At 40.2% G+C, this 26,289-nt stretch overlaps 1 protein-coding gene across 4 annotated transcripts in view; it reads left to right on the forward strand.

Moving 5' to 3' along the window:
- Positions 1–26,289, forward strand: part of CDK8 (cyclin-dependent kinase 8) — an 87,286-nt gene that overhangs the window by 272 nt on the left and 60,725 nt on the right. The gene's annotated exons all lie outside the window — the stretch shown is intronic.

Here is a 26,289-nt window from a genome sequence, read left to right on the forward strand (position 1 = left end):
CGTTTTGCCGTCCGGACGGTGCTGCGGTCCCCGCCGGTCGCTCCGAGCGTTCCCCGTCCCCTCGGCGCGATGCCGGAGCCTTCGTTTCGGTACGAGCGGGTTTGGGGGAAAAAATTGTGTAGTTGAGGAAAACGCTCAAGTTAGCGGCTTTTCGTCGTCAGCAAATGAGTAGCCGCTTGCCGATGTTCAGCCTGACCGTCAGCTGCGTGGAACAGGGTCCGATTCTTCTTCCTTGATAATGCTTTTTTGTCTGATTTATTACTTGTAGTCACCATTTTGGGTATTCTTGCTGGCTGCTTCAGGAACCAAAGTCTGCTGGTCCTTTCGGGGCTTTAGAATGCCTTAAAAGAGCTTGATGTGTCACCGGTTCTCGGTACAGACCTGAGTAAATGAATTTCTTTGCGTAAGTGTTTTAAAGAAAGATCTAGCAAACTGTCATTTAGGTTTCCTTCGTCCATGACATGGCATCACTTGCTGAACAGCAGAACAAAAGGAAGTGGGGAGCAGAACAGGCAGGAGAGGCACGGGTTGTTCTTGTAACAGGTCCTAAATTTTGAATTACATCCAGTCTTTTCTCTTGCAGTTTCCTCACCGTGGTGCTCTGTATGTTGTCGTTCAGATAACGTGTATTTTAAAAGTCTGGGTGTTGTTTTTACATTTGATAAATAAAAAACTTTTAAAGCGGGCTGTGGTCGGTTATGGCTGAAACATGATCTGCTTCTGTGTACATAAGCTTTAATTCTAGAAATGCTTTAGCCATTACCTACGGAACGGTTGTGATGGGACTGGTCACACCTTCCCTTGCCTGTGTTTTAAACGTGCTGATATTAATTGCAGCACAGTTACTTCAGCATGAATTTTGTTTGCTGGTATGAGTCAGCTAACTACTTTTCTTCTCAAATTTTGCATTTGGATCCTTCAAACTGTTCATAGGAGGAATTCTTACCTTGCTTGAATTCTTTTTTTTTTCAGGGAGGGGAAAGGGAATAAACTGTTCTGAGTGTGATAAGTTATTGCCTCAAGTCTCCTTATATGCACGTACTGACTTTGCTAGTACGGCCAGCCCTGGTTTCAGCACCGGTAGAGACACCTGCAATATGAAAAATAGATTGAGGTACTGAAAGACATGACTACATTTCTAAGGTTCGTGCCAGGCTCTGTGCAGCTGTTCAGCATGTTGGACTGCAGCAGCGTGTAGGGAATTCAGCATGTGACACTGGTGAAGCATATATTCAAACATCTTTTGGTGAAATCATCAGTCTGCTTGATGGTGTTTGGGAGAGTGTGTTTAGAGCTGCTGGTGATAGTGTCATTTCGAGAAATTTCAGAAAAATGGAACTGTGTGCTTTAAAAATGGGTAGTTACTCAAAGGTGGCTTTAAAGTAGAATTTACTCTTGGTTCTTGACCGTGTATGATTTTAAATCCTCTCTCCTCTTGGTGAGGGGGGAAATCAAGATAAGATATTTGATCAGAGTTTGCAAAAAAAAAAAAGTGAGCAATGTATATTGTTTCCTTTTTTTGCCTTATTGTTCATTCAGTGCCACCTTTCCCTAGTAGTTCCCATTTCCCTTCGAGATTTCTGAAAACTTTCTCTTTTAAATATGCTGTGTAATTGGCCTTTGACAATCGCTTAAATATGTAAAATAGAAACATCTGTAGATGCTTTTATAGCTTGTAGTATATTTGTACATAATGTGATCTTAAATTATATGGATGGAATTAGGATTGAAGTCAAAGGTTCCTTTTACATCCCATTATCCAAAATAATCAATTAAATTGCAAAAGCAAAAGTGTAATAACATTTCATTTTCCTGAAGCTATGGTAATGTATGGGTGGACATTATATCTTGCAGTGGGGAGTGTATGAAACAGAGTTCAATGTTTGTATATTGTTATATGCAAATATTGAAAAAAATATTCTTATGTTGTTTCAGTATTTCCCAAATGGTGCATATTGATGGATGAATAATCTGCATTTTGAGTTGTTTGTAGTATCTATACAGCTCAGACTTTCTTTACATATGAAGTTGTTTGCTATCTTTCAGTTAATTTTCATAATTTTTTCTCTTGAACTTTAAAGTTTAAAGCAAACTTTGTTACATGTTTCTAATTCTTATTTTAAATAGCACAAATCTTTTAAGTCTGTTAATATACATCATGATTTTTAGAGTACTTTGAAAAATGGGCTGCAGGACTGCAAATGTTTTGTTAAAAATACTGAGGCAACTTTTTCTTTAATGACATCTACATACGGATGTCTAATGAATAGAAAAAACACAGAAAATAACTAAACTTTAATAATTCGGTTTGTGCAAATGTATGTTCAAAAGCCCTTGGTAATAAAAATCCAGTTTAAGAGTAGTAGGAGCTAGTGTCTTTAGTATGACTGCAGTCTACACCTTTTTTTTTTTTTGATTGCTTTTACAGCTGCCTCTGAGGTGCAGTATGGCAATTCAAAACTAGGTAGCAGCTGCGTGTCCTAATTGTAGGAAGTTAATTGTATGCCATTAAAACTACACGGGAATGTTTTGGAGGACAGTCTTACAGGAATCTTGATGGAGTGAGAATCCTTCTAGTGAGCGAAAAAGATGTTCTGGACTGTGTGCTTTAGTTATCCGCTGATGGTGTGACCTGGATTTCATGCCCTGCTCCAACAAAAAAGCCAGTCCAGCCCTGCAGTGCCCTTTGCCAAGAGGTGAGGCTTGGGATCTCCACTGGGCTGTCTTAGAGGATCACCAGGTACAGCTCCACGGAGGTTTCTTACATATTCGCTGCCAAACTTGACCAGCTAAACATCAAATCAGCTGAGTAACAATGTCAAGCATTGCAGCTGAGCTCTACCTGGTGCATTGCCTGCAGCAAAATTGCATTCTGTTCTCAAGTTTTTATTTTAATCCCTCTTATTTTTAAGTCTGTGATCTCTGTGGTTGAATCTTCCTGGCTTTTTATTGAATGGTGCTGTCTGTTTCATCAGCACAGGACCTGCAGTGGGCTCTAAAACCTGCTTAGGACAAACTCTATGTGATTTGATAGGGTTTCTTTTTATAGCAGAAAGGTGTACAAGAGGGCAATTGACTCTAATGGCAGACACTGGGAAGGGAGCGCAGGCATGGCACGTTGAACATCAGTCTTCAGATAAAGAAACTGTTGCTCGTCTCTAGTGGTGGTAGGAGAGTTTACTTTTTTTTTGTCCAGAAAATGTCAGTTATTTCCTGCATAAAAGCTGTTTTGCATGCCATTTGGGTGCTCCCTTGGGAATGTTGCTCAACCCAGATATTAAACCTACCTATTTGACTTATGCTGGACTTGGAAAATATGCCAGCGGTTTTTAGTTTGTTGGACTAACATACAGATTTGATTGTTAAAAATTTTTTTGTAATTGACAGGACCAGACTCCAGGTACGGGCAGACTGAGGTGGCAGGACACTAGGGGCTGCGTGTGCAAGCCTGGCCGCCCGGCTAGTGCAGCCCAGCAGGGACACACTCTCCTGGAGCTGGCAGCGTGTGCTAATGCCAAAGTGGTACCCAGTTTTAATGGACTGATCTCGCACTGTTCTGGTTTTTTTTTTGTTTGCTGTCCTCTCCCTTCTGTTTTTATGATACAGCTACAGTCGGAAATCTGAGAGAAGCCTATTCTGCAGAGCAAGGCTGTCTGTTTCAGTGGTAATTTGGAGTGTTTCCAAATACTCATTTTTTCCTGTTTATAGGATGTGGTTTGGATGAGAATAAGAAACTATTGAATGTCACTGTTAGGCAGTGTCTAACTTCTTAATTACAACAGCAAAAAATGATATAATTGAAGATCTCCAACTATAGTAACATCCCCTGGTGCTTTATTGGAAGCTTTTCTTAATCTCTCAGAAAGAGACTTATGTGGTGAGACTCTGTTGGTGGGGACCCAACAGTAAGCAAGCTAGTGCTCTCCTAGTCACTCTCAAGAATTGCAAGAAGTGATGTAGGTCCCAAACACAAGCGCAGTTGGAGATTTTTTTTTTTTTTTTTGTATTTCAGCTATTGTAGTTCTGTGTTGAAGCTATTGCTGTAGGTGGAGGGACAGATTCTTTTATTTGGACATTCTGACACATAATTGAAATGATGAAAATACATTTATGTGTTGGACTTTTCCTTGCACGCTTCAAACAATCAAATCTATATCCACTTTTTTTTCCTTGAGGGTCTATGTGAGTTGAATAAGAAAAAGAATGGTGGAAAACTAGTGAATGTCCAGTAAACTACTGGTTTGCTTAATCTCTAATATGGTATGTGATAGTTTTTACTTACTGGTTAAAAGGATATTGCAAGAATGATGATGATTCTCTTTCAAAAACTTTTATACAAAGAGAAACTGAAGAGATTGGGAGTATTTCCCTTGGAAAAACAGAGAAGGCAGAATGTGTTTAAGTTAGATAAAATAATGAGTGGTTTGGGTAATGTGTAAGATGCTGGTGCTATTTTTGTTTCACAGTATATGAAGAGGGAGACATGGAATTTTTTTGGTGAACAATAAGCAACTATTTTAATGCAATGTAGATAAGCTGCTTAACCTGTTATCAAAGCAAAAAGATAAGTCAAGAGCTTAGTGTCTGCTCTGTAATGTTATCAAAACCAGTCACTTCTGACTAACTGTTGCAACAAGTTGAATGCTCCTCTTCTCTAGAAGTTAGGCTGCTCTGTTAGAGGTCAGGCCAAGCTCTGCAGTGCATGCAGAAGAGCCCACGTTTGTTTACCTCAGGAATTTTGGGTTTTTTTGTTGTTGTTTTTGTGGGTTTGTTTTTTTTTTTTGAAACACTTGGCCCTTCATAAGGTTGATACCAGATTAGTTCCAGTTTGTGTTTATGGGTGTGTACTGATTGAGTTAGATCATAGATCACTTATTTTGTCAATGTTTATATCAAACTGATTTTTAGTGAGAGGTACATTGAGTTTGGGAGTGCCACAAATAGAGGTAATGAGTCCAGTGAGAAATTTTACTTGGCAAGAAGTGAAACAACAGGTCTGGACTTACAGCTTCTTGATTAGTTCTGTATTGAGCCTTTGCAGGACCTGTATCGTGAAGTTCATGCTGTTAGTTTTCACTATAAACTTCCAAACAATTCTTGTCTTCTCTCAGTTTAATAGACATGAGGGTGGTTGGTTTTTTTTTTCTGAATGTTCTTGTGTGTTGATTTTAACTGTTTTGAACTGAGGCAGTTGGTGCAGGTTAGAGGCAGTCGGTGAGAGCCGCAGAGTCGGCATGGAAGCCTTTGGCTTCTGACTCCTGTCAACAATAGCGTGGAATTTCTAAATGCCACAGACTTTGTTTATGTATGTAATATGCGGTATTATCTTATTAAATTATATGCCCTGAGTCTCTTTTGGATCCATTACCACAGTAGTTAGAAAGTTCTTAATTAAACTGTATCTACATAATGAGGTATGCGTGCTGTATTGCATGAAGTCTTGTGCTCTTTAATTTTTCTGGTAAACCACTTGTATAACTATCTTCCCATCTGCTTCCTTCCCTTTTCACCCAGTTACGTGGCTCCAAGCTTTATAGGTTTTTAAGGTCATGCAGTTGAGTGAGTCCTCCTGTGGCCCTTGGACTTTATTTGGTGTGATCTTTTGTTATCTTGTCTCGGATGTGTTGATTTATTTTCATAGCCTGCAGCAAAGGTGAGTTAGTGTTTCATTTCTACCTGAAGCCTTTGACAGGTGCAGAGAGGAGGGTGTGAGGATAGTCTTGCAAAACACCAAAGATCTGTATCTGCTTTTATTCTGGATTTATAAATTAGAATAATATATGTAAATAAAGGGGGCATGTACTGCTGTGCTTGACTTCTCATGGGGGAATAGGGGATAGTTTTTGAGGGTGCTGATTATAGAGAAGGTGCATGTCATCAGAGAATGCTGCTTTTGGCCAAATGATGGTGAGGTAATATGTTCACTCTAGCTCTTAGGTATTCTTTGATTCTTCTGTTTTAAAGTCTTTTTGAAGCTTTAAAAAAAAAACCCAACCAACCACAAAACGATGGAAGTATCCTTCATTACCATTGGACTCTGAAGAGCTGTAATTTGCAGACTGCTGCACCAGAAACTGGAAAATCTCTTGTTTCTTGAGAACAGACTTTTATTTATGCTGAAATTTGGAAACTGCAGCGGAAACGTAATGAAGGTACAGCGGCTCGGATTTGTGTATGACAAGCTTGCGCTCCAACAGTATGCAACAGCAGCCACCATGGCGATATGCACTTCACAAGACCGCCAAGTTAAAGCCCAGATGTGTCCATTTTGGCATTAAAAGGTGATTGTTGTGCCACTGTATCAAAATGGTTATAAAAATCTCGCTCTTTATTGAACTGACTGACTTTAAGCCATTCATTGGTGCGCCTGAAATAGCGATAGAAGCAGATCCTTCTGAATAGCCAGTTAATACCAAGATGCTTCCATCTTTCACCAAAATAATTTTCTATAGACAAGTAGCAGGACATCAGCTGCAAATGTCTGGGTACCAGCATCTTCTAAACAAAAGACTACTTCCCCCCCCCCAATGGCTTTCTTGGGAACAGGATTCTTTCTTTCTACTATGGACCCTTATCGTTGTGGAGTTGTGATTATGTGGGGTGGAGACTGGGCTGCTGTGGTTAGATGAACCGAGTATGTGAGGCAGCGCACAGGCTGCTGGTGTGGACTCTGTCATCCCACCTCTGCTGTGGTTAATACTGTTAGGTCCAGCTCTAGTTGCAGAAGGGTACAGTCTCCTTTCATTTTCTTTTATTTGGATTTAAACGTAAAATTAGTTTAGTGAGAACTGGAAAGCAGGATCATGAGTATTGCTCCTAAAAATTGGCAACAAGTATCTTTTTTTTTTTTTTTTTTAAACAGAATGCTGGGCTCCAGCCCCAAAAGGAGACAGCTCATGCGCTTCACAGGATCTCCTTTGTTCTGTGCTGACAAAATGAGTGCTATCTTCAGTCTTCATTTGCCTGATGTGCTGGGGGTTTTTTTTGTCTTGGAATAAAATGTTTGCCATGTCTATATTTTTGCCATACAGCCTGTCTGTCAAGCTTGGCTCTGGTTCTTAATTCCAAACAATAATCCTTTCATTTCAAAGTGTGATGTTAATCTGAATTTTCCTACAAGAGTCTGTAATGTGAGTGATAGGTGGACTTCTCTAGCTTCCTTTTGTGGCAGCCTTGGAAGCAGCAGAAGTGTGATAGTTATTTGTTGCAGCGGTGCTCATATAGAGTATGCTGATCGGGAGTGTGTGGAGGCAGGGTCATAAATAACTGAACGATCTGGAACTGTATTCTGTTTGGAGAGTGTAAAAAATTTAAAAAATTTAAGATTTTTAAAACAAAAGTGGCTTTGGTTGCAGACAGACAATTGAGGTTTCCCAAATAGTCCTTTTCCTTCTGAACTCCTACGTACATAAGAAAACTCCTGATTTGCAGTGTCAACCCTAATGCCATCCTAGTTTTTGCACACATTAAGATAATATGTAACTGAATATGAAAAGAATAAATGGAAATGGCTGGTAAATGTGAATGACTGCAGAATGTGAAGACTGAAAGCAAATTGTAGGAAAGAGTTGGTACTGGTGTTTGTTTTGATTTAATTGTCCCCTCTTGTATGTCCTAAAAATGGGCTCTTGTGCATGTACTTTTCAGTAAGCAAGAGCATTTTTGATAGGCTGCTGCAATATGCTAGGAAGTATTGTGTTGCATTTTTCAGTCACCTTGGAGAATGATTCCTGTGGGGTTTTGTATGCTGTTTATGTGCACAAACTTCTGAAAAATTCAGAGGGAAATTTAGGGCTGAAGAGACTGCTCCATTTCCTTGTCCACCCTGCATACAGCCTTGTGAAGGCTGCATACAGTCATCAGTGGTGCCCAAAAGAGTGGACTTGAGGGTGACATTATGCACTAGAAGTAAGTGGTGGAGGTGAAAGACAAAACATGAGCTATCCACAGATACCAAGATACCTAGCGGCACGCTAGAAACAACGTACTGCGCTGTCCGCTTCTGGGACAGCAGTGCAGAATACATGCACTGTTGGGTGCGCTGAAAAAAGTGGTGGATGCTGTGGGCTGTGCATTGTTAAGGAAGAGGAGATGGACCTGGAGCTAATCTGTTCTTCGGGAGAGGGCGAGAGAAGAGGTGGAGGTGGCTGGGAGGCTTTGCAGGGTGCAGGAGCTCAGAGCTTGGGCGTAGTGTCTGCATGGGAAAGCACCTGTTTGTACGGCTAAACGAGGTGTGGGCTATGGCAGTGGATTCTTCTTTGCGTTAACAATCTGGAGACTGGGAGAAAAACGATGGAGTGGGGAACTTTCCGGGGGCTGAACTCGGTGTAGAGTAGCATCGGGTTTCTGTCTGGAGGAATGAAGATGGAGGCAGAGGGGAGTCGGGAAACTGGGTCCTGGAGGTCTCCTGGACCAGGAGGACAGATCTTGCAGCTCTTGTTTCTAGCACTGAGTTTTGAGAATCCTGATAGGAATTATGGAAAAACCCTAGACCTGGCCTGGAAGGACCCCCTTACGTCCAAGAGCAGGATTAAATAGTAGCATTAAAGGATTAATCTAATTGTGTACATTTGAAGAAAAGGACTTGGAGAACAGAAGTTCAGGTAGATAAGCAAGTAAGTGGTAAGTACATGCAGTGCAGGTGATTTGCAGTGCAGCAGCAGTTCTTTAGTGAACAGGTTGAAAGCAGATTTGGAGGAAGCGTTTCCTCATATCTGATAAACTTTTTTTTTTTTAACAAAAAAAAGGGGGGTGGTGGTGTCTCACTTGCTTTTAAGGGTGAGTGTGATGAGGCTCTAACAGTTTTCTTGCTTCTGCAGGACCTTCGCTGGCCTTTGCAGATTCTAAAAGAATAACCTGTAGTGCATGAATATCCAGATGTATTCCTTAACCTTTTTGCTGATTTTAAACAATATTGTTTGTGGTCTCTGCATGTGATAACTGTTTTGTGGAAAATACAGCTTTCAAATATTTCTGCAAAAACATCAGAAATGTCTTAACCATAAGGAAGAAAAAAAGAATATTAATTTTCTAGCTACACATACTGATAACCTCTGTATTTCCGAAACTGTTAAAACCCAAAGAATTCTGTGGCTGTACAGAGTCCTTGTGTAAAGAGATCTGAGGTACTAGCTGCTTTTGAGATACTGGAAAACTGAAGATGGACTTGCAGCCTCACTGTCTTAGTAACGTAGACTGCACTAGTTCTGGTTGCAACTTTTTGTAGCTTGCACAGTAGTTGTGTGAATAATGGCATTTTTGAAACCTGATTTATTTTTTTTTTCCTCCTCTCCAAGGCTCTTTGCTTTATTGTGGAATTATCCACTGTCTAAATGCAAATTCAGATTGGAAGTATACTTGTAGCTAGGGCTCTCTCCTAGGATGAGGTAAATAACATGTTGTGCAAAAGTAATAATCTGCATGTCTTCTGCCAGTCTGCTGCTGTGAAGAATCTCAGATTCGATCAGCTCAGATGATTTGTGGTGAAAATGTGCTTTCTGGGCATGTCTTGGAGGAAGAGGAAGTGCCAGATCTTAAACATTTGAAATATGACAAAAGGGCCCATGCTAAAGGGATGTCAGATCTCATTCAAAATTCTCATTTTGAAACTGAGTAAGCCGATGAAGATTATGTTCATTCAATATATAATTGGCTGTGTCTTTTATGCTTGTTTAAAGTATTAACAAAGCAAGCCAGCAGTTTGTTTTGTAATATTATAAAATACTCAGGATTGTGGATTCTGTCTTTGTGTAGATAATGGTGATCAGTTCACCCTCGTCTGTTAATTTAAGTCTTGGAAATGCTCTTTAAGGTTCAATACAGACTAAGTTTGTTCAAGTCAGGTAATGAAGCTGAGGCAGGAGCATCAAGATACTTAACTTTGCTGCTAATAAAAGGCTTGCTTTCTTTCTGGTATCCTTCCACTGTAAAACAGTCTTGAGTTTAGAGTAGAGAAGCCCATTGTGCATGAATGGATGGGAATAAAGTTTCAGTTTCAGGCTTCATCCCTCCAATGTTCTAACTCTCATGCTCCTCTCCCCCCTGCTGCCCCCCATCTTTTCTTTGCAAGCTTGGCAAGTCATGCTGCGTGTTACTGCTACATGCAGGCTGATAACCGTTCAGGAGGGTTTTGTGTTCTGGCTGGCTAGCCTGCTGTTCTCTCTTGTCTCCTCCAAGGCTCAACAAATGGTTTCTGAGACCTCGTCAAGCCCCCATAATAGCACATTTGGGATTACAGCATAGCTTTATTCATAGCTACAATTTTTCGTTAGGTACAAGGCCACTTGTGAACTAGTTCCGAACTTTTGTGTATTGTAGGCTTCCCATTTGAGAAGTAGCTATTTGAATAAATATATTGAATTTTCTATAGAAGCATATGAAGTTCTTAGTAGCTTATATAAGAAAGGTACTGGATAGACAATTTAATATTCTGCTTTTTTACAAAGAATTCTACTGAAGTTGCTCTGTTGCTTGTGTTTTGCATATCCTAGTTAACGACTGATTTAAGCATATGAAGATTGGGATGCTAAAGAGTCCTTGTAAAATTATATGCAATACTTGAACAAAAAGACACTGCTGTTTAGGCAACAGTTTCTATTCAACTGCCTCTTAACTACCTTGACTGTTAAGTGGTAGTACGACAAAACATATTATGCAGTCAGTTTAGAATTTGAAAGAAAAGAACTATAAGCCAGGATTAAAGCTGTAGATATTTTCTTTAAAGGACAAAATGTTCGAGAGAACATAATGATTTTCTCAACTACAGATGATAGCCTAAACATCCAAAATTAAAATTAGTCTTGAAAAAATGCACGTTTTGTGAACAGGGAAGAACACAATTAAAGGTCACTGAAACAATCTGCCTGTTTTTCTGTGAAAGCTCTGTGCTGTGTGCTTGTAACACCTTGCATACAAGATGTTGACATTTGAATAAAGGACACTTGAGAGTTGCACTAAAAATGAAGTCTCAATTCATTATTGTCTGTGTGAATAATACGTGCGACTGAGAACTTGGAATACAAAAGGATCTGAATTGCAGCAAACCCGATTCCACCCTGTATTTCTGGCTGAGATGTGTTTTCTGGGAGCAGCATCACCTTCCCCTGTGAGGGGGAGCCCTAGCTACGGGTGTACTTTCAGTTGCGGTTTGAGTTCAGACACTGGATAATCCCACAATGAAGCCTTGGAAAGTCAGATTTCATCAACTCTGTTGTTCTCACGGAGCTACTATGCAAGGTATGGAGCATAACAAAAGCAACTGGAGCAAGATCTACCTGGGTAGACTTCCAAGACGGCAAGGTGGTACACTTGTCCCCGAGTGTAATTTCAGTCTTATCTAACTTTTTGTACTTGAACTGCTTGGCGTTCAAACTCTCTCTTTTCTTCTGGGGTGAGTGTCAATCCTGTTTAATCAGGTGTGAACAAAACAACCTCTCACAAGTACATGTGCGAACAGTGCCATTCACTGTTATGTTAGTTCAACTTTGTAGAAGCTCAACTGGAAGCTTATATGAATCTGCTAGATGAGTGTCAGATACCAAAAGACTCAAAAAATGAGTAGCTATTGCAACACTGAAAACTCTATGGGTAGAACTCCAGGCACACTTTCAAAGGGGGAAAAATAGCGTTACGACTTCATTTCCATCTGCCTGACTAGTTTGCCTATGCTGTGTGAGATCAGAGAGGCTACAAAGCAGAAAATACAGTAATGCATGGCTCGTTAGTTGCATTTCATTTAGGGGGGTCCTCTGTCAGGGAGGTATGCCAAGACCAAACTTTGTGACAGTGAGTAGCTACTTACTGAAACAGCTAGTCAGGACAGCCACAACAAGGGAATTTTGACTTGGGACTTGGCCTGCAGTAGGATGAAAGAGCAGATTCAAACTGTTACTGCTGAGGGCTGTCTATGGCAAACATGGTTTGTTCTTTGCTCCTGGAGGGATGCTGAATCTATACAAGGTTAAGAAATCTGCTTGACGTACTGCAACTTCAGTTGAAAAAGGAAAAAAAAAGAGAGGGGTGGTGATGGCAGGAGATGGCTTCTTAAAGCTAAAAGAGAGCCAAGAAGGTGCAATATTGCAAGCTGCTTGGGAACCATTTCTGGAGCTTCACTGGGCTCTCAGTGAGTATGTGTCCCTCAAGACACACTGTAAAACCATCAGTTGAAAAAACGTGACATGGTGAAATAGTAAAATAAAGGAAGCCCTTGGGAGTAAGGATATGTTCTTTGAAAAATTAATATAGAAATAAAAAGTAAGTAATAAGCTAAATGTAAAACTGTAGTGTGAGAGCCAACCTGGCAACGTCCCCCCCATATAACCCATATAAGCCCTCAAAAAACACACACACAAGCTCCCCCTGCCTTGAGAAACTACTTGAGAAAGGCATGAAATTAATCTTTGTTTTTCTCCCTCTTTTCTGATCTATCAGTAGCACAATGCTATCTGTAGAAGCAGGGCACCACTGACCTATAAAAGGAGTTGTTTAGACAAGATGAAATGACAGCAGAAGAGCTTTCGTTTTGTCTGTGTGTTATGAAAGAACTTGAAGAACTGGAGGTGAAGGAATGCATTGGGGGATCTGTCTCAAAGTGCAGTGTTTGGGGAAGGGGCTATTTGAACAAACTGAAGTGAACAGCAGTCGTCAAGATGAGATGTGTTTGCACATCTGAAGGAGTTCAAGAATGAAGTAAGCCAATTACTAACCAGAAAGTATAACCCAATGCTTTAAATTGTCCCAGTCACGGAAGACTGGAAAGGGACAGTGGTGAGATCAGTTTTTAAAAGGCCTTTTTGGAAGAGTGGAAACTACTAACTAGTAAGCTGAACCAAGAGCAGAGATAGTGGACACATGCAAGGTGCTCAGGTGAGGAGACAACAGCCTTATAAAACACATTCAACACCTCCTAGGTCTATTAAAATCTTTTGACGGAGTTAGCATACAGGTTAAGGCAAAGTAGTTGATGTAATCTATCTAGGTGTTCAAAAGGCGTTCTGTCAAGTCCCCTATCAAAGACTTAAGATGAACTTAAAGATGGTCCTTCTCTGGATAGAGAAGCTAGTTAGAGATGTGAAGTAACGGTGAGAGGTCATTACTGGTATCTCTCGGGAATATGTGCTGTTCAGAAGTTTTGTTTGGAAATCACTAGTCTTAAATAGTTGGGCAACAGCTTTGCTGATGAGTGGGTGCTACTTGGGATAGTGAAGGCAAGGACTGATTGCGCAGGCTTGGCCCTCAATATCAGAAAGTTCTCCAATAATAGATCATACTCATTGATTTGAAGTGACGCGTATAAGAAAATGGGCCTTTCTTTACTCACACGACGGTAGCCTCTGAATTTATTATTTAAGAAAAAGATATTGGAGTTCAAAATGACAGTTTTGTGAAAGTGCCAGCTCAGTGCAAGTAATTGCTAAAAAGCAGGGAGAATCACAGGACTTAACTACCAATGGAGTGGAGCACAAAACATGGTGTCATTGTTGCTTTAAATCCTATTTTCAGTATTGTAGGCATTTCTAATCCCTTCATCCCACGCAGGGTATAATAAACCTAAGGAGGGCCAACAAGGATACTCAGAAACGTGGAGCAGTGTCTATGAAAATTTAAGTCATTGCCATAGACAAGGACTCTTCTGTGTGTGAGAGTGAGGGATAGGGAGAGTCTCTGAAATCCTGAGTGTCATTGAGAAGATAGGAAACAGTTGTTCAGCGACTGCATACATTTATGAAAGATAAATCTGTTAAGGGCTATTAAATAAGAAAATATAATCTATGAACCTGTAGCTCCTACAGTAGTATGTTTGTCACTGTTAGGCGAATTTGTGACTTGAAAAGCTTCTCATCATAAAAGTTTTTTTCAAAGCAGCAAATATGCTGTTTCCTCCATGTAAACCATATAATTTCACAGATTTGACTACTGAAGAAAAATGTACCAAAAATAGAAGTTACCCAATGAAATCATGGTTTTCTGAAGTTTAGACCAGTGCTTTAACCCTGTTTGTTGTTTGTGTTTCAGAACAGATGCTTTGAAATGCTGTGCTGTCTTTCTACAACTTCTAGTTTCTGAAGTGGTACAAATATTGAGGTGACTTAAGAGCTATTTGAGAGGAGGAAAGTGCAAATGAAATACAGCAATCTTCTCCTTTATAGAGAATTTGTGTTGCTTTACATAAAAGTACTGCTAAGACTGCCATGTCCTTTAATAAAGCAGCATGAAGCTTTGAGTCTGGAGTGGGGTATTGCTGCCCATCAACTAGTCTCCTCATAGGAGCAATCTTCATAATTTTGTGGTTTTAAAACTTTGGTTTTTAGGCTGGCTGTCAAATTACAATTTTGTGGGAGAAGGGAGGAGAAGATACTTAATCAAATCCCAGGGATTCTTGCTTCTGTGGAACTTCTGCTCTGGAGTTAATTGCAGGGCTAGATGGGGGAGTTGGTTTGGTTTTAAATTAATTATATTTTTTTTCTTCAATTACGTGGTTTCACCACCACTAAAAAGCAGGGAGTGAAGTGAGTGGCATCTTGCTTTTTCTCCTCCATTTCTCTCTCCTCTACCCATTCTTTTGTTGTCTTTTGTTCTTACTGCACACTTAGTGCTGGTTTTGATACTCATCATACCCCACTGGAGGCTAACAGAAATTGTTAACCCAGGAAAAAAGAAGTGGATAACTTTTTGCCAAATGCAGGAGGTGAATCATCATGGAGGAGTGTGGCACAGATCAGAGCTGGCAGAGGAGTCAAGGCTTTTCTTTCCACAGCAGCAAATTCTTAGATCAGAAGAACCACATGTACAGTGTATCATTGAATTTACTTGGTTACTTTGAACTTATTGCCAAACTACATGTTATGGCGAAAGGTGTTAATTTAAAAAAAAATGAAAGAACAAAAGGAATGAAGCGAATCGGTAATTGCCATTCACCTCGTAGTGTCAGAAGCCCAAGTGTTTATTGGCTTGTTGTTGATGGTTTTTCCTCTAGCTGTGGAAATGACCTTTTCTTTACCCATGAAAAGGTCTGATTACTGAAGGATTTGTTTTGAAGTAGAAAATATTCTCAGCATAAGCTATCTGATAAGAGTAATGATGCTGTTCTGGCACAGCAATCTTGCCATTTAAGTATTCTGGGGATGGAAAAATTATGAATGCCTGAGTTAGACCCTTAATAAATTCAGTTCTGGTAGTGCATCTTCCCCTGCAATAATTTCTTTATGTTAGCACTGTGGTGAGTAATATGGCTTTTTATTTTTATGTGACATCTTGTAAATTTAGATCCAAGTCCATGAAACATGCTTCAGTCACAAACTGAGTTCCTTGTACTCTTCTATCCTTTTGTAAAGGAGTTTTTTTTGTCTTTTTCTTAAAGCACACCCTATCTAAAAATGGCGTACTGCAGTGTTAGCAAGACTTAGTCACGCTGAAGCATTACTTTCAGGATAAAATGTATATTTCTGAGGAGGGGGGCGAATAGCAACAAGAAAGAGCACAAACTGGCTTTTTCCCCCCCGTTTTGGAATATGCTGTCTTTTACCTGTTTGCTTTTTTTGTGCATCATGTACATATCTTTAAAAGGCAGAAAAACCCTAACCATGCAAATCTGTTGAAATATTACCTTAGAGATAAGTCTTTAAATTTTTTCTTCTGCTAGGTTGTTTAGTATTTACATTAAAACATGATCTTTCTATTAGTCCTTCTTTAAGTTAAATTTTAATTCAGATAGAAATTACTGACAAAGTTGAAGATAATCTCTGCCTTGCATTAAGATAGTGATATATTTGTGTTACCTCTCTGGAAGAAAAAGAGGGAGAGGAGAGAACAGCAGGGTAGTTAAAATTAAATATGACGTTTCTGTGAACTTCTCTGAGTTTTGCAATTTATTTAAATTTAATGATATGACTGTGCAAACACTTCCTAAGGCTCACCAAAACTTAGCGTAATCATACAGCGCATTGACTGAAACTTGATGTAGCTGTAATCTATGGCACGTCTTTATAAAATTAAGGGCTGTATTGATGAATGGGAGTGGTTGCTCTAGTTCGTATGAAAGGCCTATCCAGCTGTCTTTGACAGTTAACTCTAGCATATCCTTAGGAAGTGAAGCAAAACTAGAGCAAGCATGTAGTGGTGCTTTCGTCCTGACACATTTCTGCTTTGTCTGGTATCCAGAACTACTATTATCTTAAGGTGAAATTAAAATTTGGGGTTCTGGATTTCCACCGTATTGTTCGCTTGTAGTTGCTCTGGAACTGTTTAAACACAAAGGAAAAGGAACCTAAGGAGATGAAGGATGGGGTGCTTTTTTTTTTTTTTTTCTTGCCTTACACTAATCTTTATTCTATTTTTGTCATATTCTGCTGTGAAACCAGGCAAGATGTAGCTGGTCTTCCTGATAATAGTTACGTACTAGTATCATTTGAGAGCCCCTGCCCATCAGCAACACCTACGAAAACGAGGACGAGCCCTTGGAAATGTACCTGTTGGAGAAGACGACGGCTCCTCAGGGTTGCGCAAGCTGCTGTTGCGTGGGTCTGGACCAGCACCGACTCCCGAGGTGGTCGGTGGTGTGGACGGGGGGGTGTGCTGGCTGTTCCCCCTTCCCACCCGCTGCCTCGGGTCGTTCATTAAACCCGCGTGCCAGCGCGGCTCTGCTCCCGGTCGTGTGCGGAGGTCTGGTGCGGCAGGGATGCTCCCTTGTTTGCAGGCTCCCCGTCCAGCTCCAGCTGAGTCTAGACAGTTGCTCGCTACGTATTTTTTTGAATGTGCTTCCACGCATTTTTTTTTGATTCATATCTTCCTTGCATATCTCATGTTTGAAGTTAGAGAAAAAGTAGATAACACTTACTACTGTAGAAATATGGAAGCAGTCTGAAATTTCCCGTTTGGGAGTGAGCACTGTTACAAGTGTGTGAAACTGTAAAGCACGTACCGATGGTGGCAGCCGCATTAGAATGGGTGCGAGGTGCCATTCTAGTGCAAGCGCAAATACAGAAGAAGTCGCGCTGCTTTATGAACTGTATTTATCCTCATCTGTTGATTAACTAGTACCAACTGTTCTCTTCACCTCTTCCTGGAAAGTCTTCGCAGGTAACTTTGTAGAGGAGAGAAGAATAGTTGTGAACTACTCATTTTAGCTGAAATCCTTGACAAAGTAGCTCGGACTCCCAGCTTTTCTGACTGGGTTGCATTCTTCATGATCCGTTCTCATTTATTAATACATAAGAGGCTTCCATGACAGAATCTGGGTTTTTATCTGATTTTTGGCAGATTTCTTCTGTGAAAGGAACAAGCTACAATCTATGATGGGATAAAGTTTAAGCTGGTTGTAAATACATTTAAATACTCTGGGCTTGAATAAATCTGAACTTTTAAAAATAGTCATGCTTTGGTTGTGTAGCAGGCAGTTTATAAGAGAGAAGATAATGTTAACCTCTCTTGTGTAGGTTTAATGCATGTTATAGGACTATGCCATTTTTCAAAATGTTTTGAAGTTCAGCCAAATGAAGAAGCAGCAATTTGAGCTAATGTTTATCTTCTGGTCTTACTTTATCCAACTTGTTTTAGCCAATATAACTGAAATGTGTTTTTTGTTTGCTCACAAAACCCAATAAAAAGTGGCCCTTGGAAAATTAGGTATTTTTAGAATAATCTCATTTGGGAAATTATATATATATATATAATGCATAGAGCATCAGTAAAAGTAAAATAACTTTAGTGACCCTCAAAAAGCTATAAGTGAAGGGCATAAATCTAGTTTATATTGTTCCCATATTTTGAGAAAATCTACTTCTTTAGCTATGGTAAGTTTTTTCCAGTGAACAGAATTATTTCTGCAGTGGGTGTAGCATTTAACTGCAGCTTTCTGGCAAAGGTGAGTGTACTGCATCAAGCTGACGTGGAAAGAAAGTACTAGTTAGAAGATAAACTAACTTCATCCTGAATGTGGGCAGAAGCCACTGTGCTTCTGCTATGACTGCTCTCTGCCTTTAGATAGCTCCAGTGCTCATCTGAGCATTCAGCAGGCCACTTCAGCTCACTAATGTGGCAGAAAGTGTACCAAATAAAAAATTGGAAATACTTTTCCACTCTGTGAATAAGCTCATCTCCATCTGCAAATGAGTGCCTGGGCTCTAGCGCAAAGGACAGGAGTGTGTGTGTGGATGAAGATGGGGTTCTTTCGAAAGCCAACCATTGACTCAAAGCAAGCTATTGTGCAAAACTTCACTGTTAGTTTTCAGTTCTTTTTATCAACATAATTGTAAAACATTTAAATGTATGAAACCCAGCGGGTTTTGTAAAAATGGAATTACAAAAGGATGAAGTGGTTATCATTGCATCACTGTTAGCTCAGATACTTACTTTTTTAGAGAATGATTTGTAAGATTTTGCTCGTTATTTTGGGTTTACCTGAGGATACAATGTCAACGATCAGGCTTACTGTGTGTACTAATTAGTTTGACAAAAGTTTTGACCTAAAATGTGCTTTCTGGGAAGTTGGGTGCTTATAATGCAATTTTCTCAGCCTGTGTGCCAAGTTGTTAGTACCAATTTTTTTCCTATGCAATTTATTTTCTGCTGATGCACACAGTCTTTGCTATTTGGCTGTTACCCTCTATCCTCACAGAACTGTTATATCTCAATCTGCACAGCTATACCTGTCCAGCTTTGTACATTTAAATGTATGCAATGATAACCCCTGGGTTTCATGCATTTAGATGTTTTACAATTTGGAACTTTTTTCAGTCTCAGTCAGCTGGACTGTGACTATAAACCTGACTAAACAATACTTTGGTGCATTCTTCAGTTATAAAAGCTGTATATCTTGGATGTGCTTGTTGAGGTTTAACCCTGGTAGGCAGCTCAGCCCCACGCAGCCACTCGCTCCCTGTGGTAGGATGGGGGACAGAATCAGGAGGGTAAAAGTGAGAAAACTCGTGGGTTGAGATAAAGACAGTTTAATAGGGAAAGCAAAAGCCGTGCACACAAGCAAAGCAACACAAGGAATTCATTCCCCACTTCCCAAGGGCAGGCAGGTGTTCAGCCATCTCCAGGACAGCAGGGCTCCATCACGCCTAACGGGGACTCGGGAAGACAAGCGCCATCACTCCGAATGCCCACCCTTCCTCCTTCTTTTCCCTGCAGTTTTTATTGCTGAGGATGACATCGTATAGTCTGGGATATCCCTTGGCCAGTTGGGGTCAGCTGTCCCGGCTGTGTCCCCTCCCAACTTTTTGTGGCCCCCCCCCCCAGCCTGCTCTCTGGTGGGGTGGGGGGAGAAGCAGAAAAGACTTTGACACTGTGTAAGCACTGCTCAGGTATAAGTAAAACATGGGTGTGTTATCAGTGTGATTTTGGTCACAAATCCAAAATGTAGCCCCAGAGGAGCTACTATGAAGAAAACTAACTCCATCCCAGCCAAAACCAGTACAGTGCTCTAGTGTCCACTTCTAGAATACGTTTATCTTGTTGGGGTGCAATGGTCTTGGGGGACATAAGTCAACTTCCTTTAGGGGTGAAGGGGTTTTGTTAGGTCTCCGTGGTTTTCTGTGTGTAAGCACAAAGCACATTGGAAGTTTGTGGAATGTACGTGAAAGCCATTGAAATCCAGTAGGTAGGGTGAATTTATTCTTGGTTTGTGTGGAATCCATACAAATCACCTGCAGACTATACTAAGATCTGGAGGTTCAGATACCAGTATTTATATTATTGAGGAAAAATGTAATTCTAAAGGCTTGTTCTTTTTCATATAAATGTAACCTTTGGGTTTCTTTTTTATGCTGCTTGCAAGTAGCGGTATCTGTGCATTGCTTTAGTTTTACAACGAGTCACAGAATAATTTCCTTGGAGACAGCTACCACTGCACACATTGCAAATACTAGAACAAACTCTAAATATTGAATAAAGAAAGATTAGCGTTCCAATAAGACATGAAATTCAAAGTTGTGTCCTCACACTAATCTAAATTACATTGAAAATGAAAAGTTTTACATTTCTCTGTAGTAAATGGTCCTCAAAGTTATGTATTTATGCATCCAGACTTGCCCTGTTCTTTTCTACCTAAGTTTTGGAAATGTTGTCAGACATGGAAAACAGTATTAAGAATTAGCTATGTGTCTTGAAAATATATAATGAATGTACTAGACAGCTGTGAAACTCTTTACAGTCTGAGAGGAGTAATAAACAATGTAGTTTATTTTACAATCCCACATAGAGTACTTCAGGTTGGAAGGGATCTCTAGAGGGCATCTGGTTCAACCTTCCACTCAAAGCAGGACCAACTTTGAAATTAGCTCAGGCTGCTCAGGGTTTTACCCAGCTGAGTTTTAGATATCTCTTAGCACGGAGAAATCTGTCAAATCTCTTATACTTTTTGACTAGCCATGGGGGTTTTTTTCCTTCATGCTACCTAATTGGAATTTCTCTTTTTGCCATTTGTGACTGCTGCCTCTCATCAGTTTGCTGGGCACCTCCAAGAAGAGTCTGACTCCTTCCCTGTACCAGCCCATGAGCTGACTGAAGGCAGCGATCGGATCCCTCCTTGGTCTTCTCTGAAGGCTGAACAAACCTGGCGCTCTCAGCCTCTCCTTACGTGTCACGTACTTCAGACTCCTGCTGCTCTGCTGGACTTGCTCAGTATGTCAGTGTTTTTCTTGTGCTGGAAAGCCTAAGACTGAATATGGAGCTCCCAGATGTAGTTTCACAGTACTGAATGTAGGCGAATAATCATCATTTTCCACCTGCTGGGTACACTCTTGCTAATACAGCCCAGGATTTGGCTGGCTGCCTTTGCCATGGGGGCACGTTGCTGTGTCATGTTCAGCTTGTCCCCAGGACGCCCAGGTCTTGCTCTGTAAAGCTGCTTTTGACCCCTTTGACAGTGTGTCCCGTTGCGTGGGGTTATTCCAAAATAGAGACAGGTCTTTGCACTCGTCTTTGAACTTTCTGAGGTTCTTGTCTGCCTATTTTTCCTGTCTGTTGAGGTCTGTCCAAACGGCGACTCAGTTCCTCGGTGCATCAACCATTGTCCCCAGTTTAGCATCATCTGTGGATTTGCTGAGGATGCCTTCCATCCTGTTGTCCTTTCATTAATGAAGATGTTATATCAGGCCCCGTATCTGCCCCTGAGGGATGCACTAGTAACTGGCAGCCTGTTGGATTTGTACCATTGATTACAACCAATTAAGTCTGGCAGTCCAATCGATTTTTTTCATCTGTTCTGTAGTTCAGCTGTCCAAGCTCTCTAATTTGGCTGTGAGTATGCTATGAGATCATGTCACAAGCTTTGCTAAGGCCGGTGTAACATCCATTGCTTTTCCACTGTCTATAGAGCTACTCCTCTCATTGTATAGGACAATGAGGTTGATGAGGCACAGCTCACCCTTGGAAGATCCTTGCCAGCTGTTTCCAGTCATTTCTTTTCCTTCATGGGCCTGAAAATAGCTTCCCAGGAGGGTTTGCTGCATAACCTTTTCAAGGACTGAGGTTAGGCTGATTGGCCTATAATATCATTGAACCTTTTGCCCTTCTCAAAGAGGGTCCTGATACTTGCCCTTTTCTAATTGTCAGGAGTCTGCCATGATCACTGTGACCTTTCGCAGATGATAGAGTGGTTTTGCAATGACATTTGCCGGCTCTGTTAAGCACCCTTGAATGCAGCCCACCCGGTCACGTGGACTTGTGCGTGTGTCTGTCCACTTTGCTGAAGTCATCCCTAATTTGATTTTCCTCTACTTCCTTCCACCAAGACTGTGCCACTAGCCTTGGGAGCGTGGTAGTTGTGCAAGTGGACTGTGATGTGAAAACCAGTGCCAAGAGGGCATCGAGAACCTCAGCTTCTTTTGTGCCCTTTGTCACTTGGTTCTCCACCATGCCCATTTTCTGGGTTGGTAGTTAATAGGTGCAAAATGCAAATATAAATACAACTCATGGTATAAATATCTTATTCTGGCAAGACTATTTGGTGCCATGAGTGTGGTGTTGAAAGAGGAAACAGAGGTTCTATCCTTCCAAGTCATCATTTGAGTGGGTACTCACAAAAGTGAGGCTGCCCTCAACTTGCTGTGCTTTCTGGAAAATGATGCATTGTTTTGGTGGGTGTGTAAGTGTCTGCTGTGTATACAACATTGGCATTTAGTATAAATGTATAAAACCTTTCAGCTTCAAAATTTGCATTTGTGTATTCATATGCTTCCAAAGAACTGAATTACTACTTCTTCCAGTAGGCTTCACTGGATGTCATGTGTGGCAAGGGTGATTTTAATTTTTTTAAAAATCTGATTTAAAAACAAAACCAAAAAATAACACTACTGTGTCTTGGGGGAGGAGGCAGCGGATGATGCCACAGAGTGAAAATGCCAAGTCTCCTAAATGTAATAATTTGCTGTCGTAAGTGTTTTATTTTCATATTGTAACCTATAGCTGTGTTTTGCTAAGTTCCTCTGTCCACCTCAAATCTACACGTGGAGCGTGTCCTTGTATTTGTTATGTTAAATTTCAGTAAAACACATAGGAGAGGAGCGACAAAGAAAACTAATGGGAATGCCACAGTTTAACTTCATGTTATCTTTCTCTTCACTTGTAGTTTAAATCTTTACTGTTGAACACTATTCTGATACTTACAAGTAGACTATAATAAAACCTCTGATTCATCTATTTCCTTGCATGACATTCTGGTAGGTAATAAGGATTTCGTATTATTGCCTTACCTGGCTCCCTAGCCCGAATGAAAGCGCCTGGCCGTATTTTGCTGTTAATAGTGAAGATGTGCTACTGTTTGTACAGTTTAGGGCTTGGAGTTACTCAGTGTTCATCTAGGTGAGTTGTTCAAAGCGAAGGTGCTCTACAGCACAAATTAATTTTCAGCTAGTAAAATCAAAATGCTGTATTTAACGTATTCAGAGAATTTTGAGTTAGTACTGCTGAAGCTGAATCACTCCAGCAGTAGTGTGACAGTTGTGCTTACTCACGATCTGTTACTGTGACTACTATTGATGTTAATGGAATTCTCAAGGGTAGAATTAAAAAAAAAACAACCACCATGTGTTTCATTGGTAGGCTTATCTTTTAATTATCAGGCTTTTCGTATTCTTTAGGGAATAAGAACCGTAAACAATTAACAGATTCCTTAGAGTTTTCTGTAGAAGAGATGCTGCATTTACAGTTCCCTGTGGTAGTTGTAAGACTGTAGAGCCTATTTCCCTCAAATGTTTAACTACAGTCAAGTTTTACATTTCCTTGTTTATAAAGACAAAACTATTCCTAAATTGTGACCTGTTAATTTTGAATGAGATCTTTTTTTTAACTGTAATGTGAATTTAGAATTATTACCACTGATTTTAAGGTTTTGTTACTTTATTCTGCCGTTTTTATTACTCAATTGAATTTTAAACTGCTCTAGTGATCTGAATAGAGGATATATTCTAGTGTTGTGCCAGTACGGTTCTATAAAACATGATATGTGAGATGAAGTAACAGTAGAACTGATTTTTTTTTTAAAACTACCTTTTATGTAATAAGCCTCCTTTTTCTCCGTGTGTAGGATATTTTCTCCCACTTGCTGACATATTTATGCTTAAAGTATCCCTCTAAATAAAGAGTAGAAATACCAGGCATTTTAATACTAAAGGTTTGCAATGTGCTCACATTCAGCAGGCATCTGTTCCTACTCCTTTTGATTTTAGTTTTTTTCAGATAGACTGTGTGTCTCTTAGGGTGCTGTTGTACTTCCAGATTCAGCAGAACTTTTAAAAAATTAATATTTTGAAGCAGCATTACAATAATAGCTTAATTCCCTCTAAGATGGCGGTTTTTGTTTTAGTTTATTCAAGCTGTAACAACAACACTAGGTAGTTATGCTCTTTTATGGTGATTTTGCAGGAATATTTATTTGTTCTTGTCATTAAACTCCACTGGAAGTGATGTTGCAGCTCCCCCCCCCCCCCTTTTTTTTTCCCCCAAGTTTATGCCTCTGATGTTAATGTTGTCTCTCTGAGGAAATGACATTTTAATGCAAGGTTATGTAGTTTTCGCGTGGCTACGGTAAATACTGCTATTTCCAGCACCCGTGTACGAAGTGAGTTTTCTTATTCTTACCGCTCTCACAACTGCCTGTTACTTAGTGGGGAGTATTAATGTGTTCAAGATGCCAGCCTACTGAGGTGCAGGAAAGTATGAATATATTGGTAGGAAAATAAGTTTGCAGATTGACGAGGTTTTCTAAGCCTGCTGGTAGGTGGAGGAGCTGCTGACGTTACTTGACATCTCATTCCTGGCCAGCAGAGAAAGTGGACAGGTTTTCCCAACAGGACTTCTCTGTTAGAAGGAAGAAATTTAGTTGAATTATGCTTTGAGTCTTACTGCGCCTTTAAAATGCAAGCTGTTAAGTGGCCAATTTTGTTACTTACAGTTGGCTGTGGAAGATGTTTATAAACAGGTTTTTTTCCCTTTTATTTTTTCTTATTGTTTGCTTTTTCCCATCTTGGCATTGAACATCTCTTTATCTTCAGAGAAGGAAATTGCCCATATCCAAAACCATAGGGAAGCCATTTGGGCTGTGTTATGATTCTAAACAGACTATTGGCAAAATATTTTTGGAAGTTTTGTAGAATAAGTTTGGTCACTCTGGCCTCTCTTTTGGCTTCATAACACTTTTGTAAACTCTTACCACTCCCTTCAAAAAATATTCCCCCAGTTCCCTTGGTTCCCAAGAAATTACACTAAGTTTTATAAAGAAAATCTCACTTGGCTCAAAGGTAGAAGTAGGAGCTGGTACTAGTGGTGTAATGGGTAACTGTGGTGTGTTACCAGCCTCAGTGCAGAACAGATGTTAGAGAGGGTTAAGAATTGGTTTATTATTTTTTATCTCAACTGTGTGTGCACGATTCAGAGAATTTAAGTCTTGGAAGCCTTAGGTTGTTTTTCCAGGTTCTGGAGGAGAGTGTAGTGTGGTGCTAAAAATGTGCTTTATCCCTAAATTGTAGGGGTTTTTTTCTTCTTTTTACCATGCTTGCATTTCTGCTAAACTACTTGGATAGGTTGGCAAGGTAGAGGCTGCTTGCTCTTTTTTCCTGCATGCAGCACCAGAGCAGAGCAAACGAGCGAGTGGTTAATTCCCTGCAGCCTGGGGTTGCTATAAGGGCAAAGCAAGGTTGGGCTTGGGATCTCTGGATCTCAACTCTTTAACTGCCGTTTAACGTGAGAAGATTAATTTTCAAGAGACTTCTTATTTCATCCATTGTTTTGAGGAGACCAAATGGTACGTTCTTAAACCCTGTTAAATTTCAGCATTAAAGCAATGATTTTAAAAGGGTTAATATACACAACTGAAAGTGTGTTCTTCCAGTTTTGTTCTATGAAACAGCTGAAATGTTTTTTCTAAAATTTTCCAGAGAAAGTCTGCCATCTGGTATGGAAAATTTTAGTCCAGACTTAATTTGGCAAAAAATTGACCGATTAAAAAATAGTTGTACAATCTTAAATGTAAGGCAGGCTTCATTGTAGACAGTGCTACCAGAAAGGCTTGAAATAATACCAGTTGTATGGTAGCACTTCTTGTTATACTGAGTTCTCCTTCAAATACCTTGAAATCTAAGCGGATAAGCAACAGGGCAATGAGAATAACCTTTAGCCTGACCCATTTTGCTCCCTATTCTGTCGGTGGTGATGCTTGTAACAGTAGCAGTTGTGTGATAGCACTTCCCCTGAAATAGGGATCTCTCCAAGCACCTTGAAAACTAAGTAGATGAGCACATAGGGCAGTGAGAATAACCTCTGGTCCAATCCATTTTGCTTCATATTTGTATCCAGTAATGGCCGTGAGCCATTGCTAGCTAAGGCAGAGAGAGGGTAAAATGATTTTTAGCTGAGAAAATTTCCCTGTATCTTTTTCTGTCAGCAGCATAGGAAATCTCAGTGCTGGAAAGCAGATTGGTGCTCATGGAGCTGTAGCTGCTCATGGAGTGGTCCATAACTCCCCTACACACCATAAATTTGTGTAATTTGATTTGAAATCTGTTTATCCTTTTGATCCCTATAATATTATCTCATCATGAGTTGCACAGTTTGATTATGTATTTAATACCATAATGGTTTCTTGTTTTCAGGCTTCATGGAACTTGTTTTCCTCTAGGGTGAGAAATAGGGGATTGTTCCCTACTCACACCTTGTTTTGGTCATGTATGAGTTTGTGCTCAGCACTGGCTCTTTCTCTTCCAGACTGGGAAGTTTTAGGGGTTTATTATATGGAAGCTTTTTAATGCCTTCTGTTGTTGTCCTCCCTACTCTCCCCCCCCCCCCCCTTTT

This window comes from Haliaeetus leucocephalus, unplaced genomic scaffold (assembly GCF_000737465.1).
Source record: "Haliaeetus leucocephalus isolate CR32 unplaced genomic scaffold, Haliaeetus_leucocephalus-4.0 Scaffold351, whole genome shotgun sequence".
In the NCBI taxonomy this organism is placed as follows: Eukaryota; Metazoa; Chordata; class Aves; order Accipitriformes; family Accipitridae; genus Haliaeetus; species Haliaeetus leucocephalus.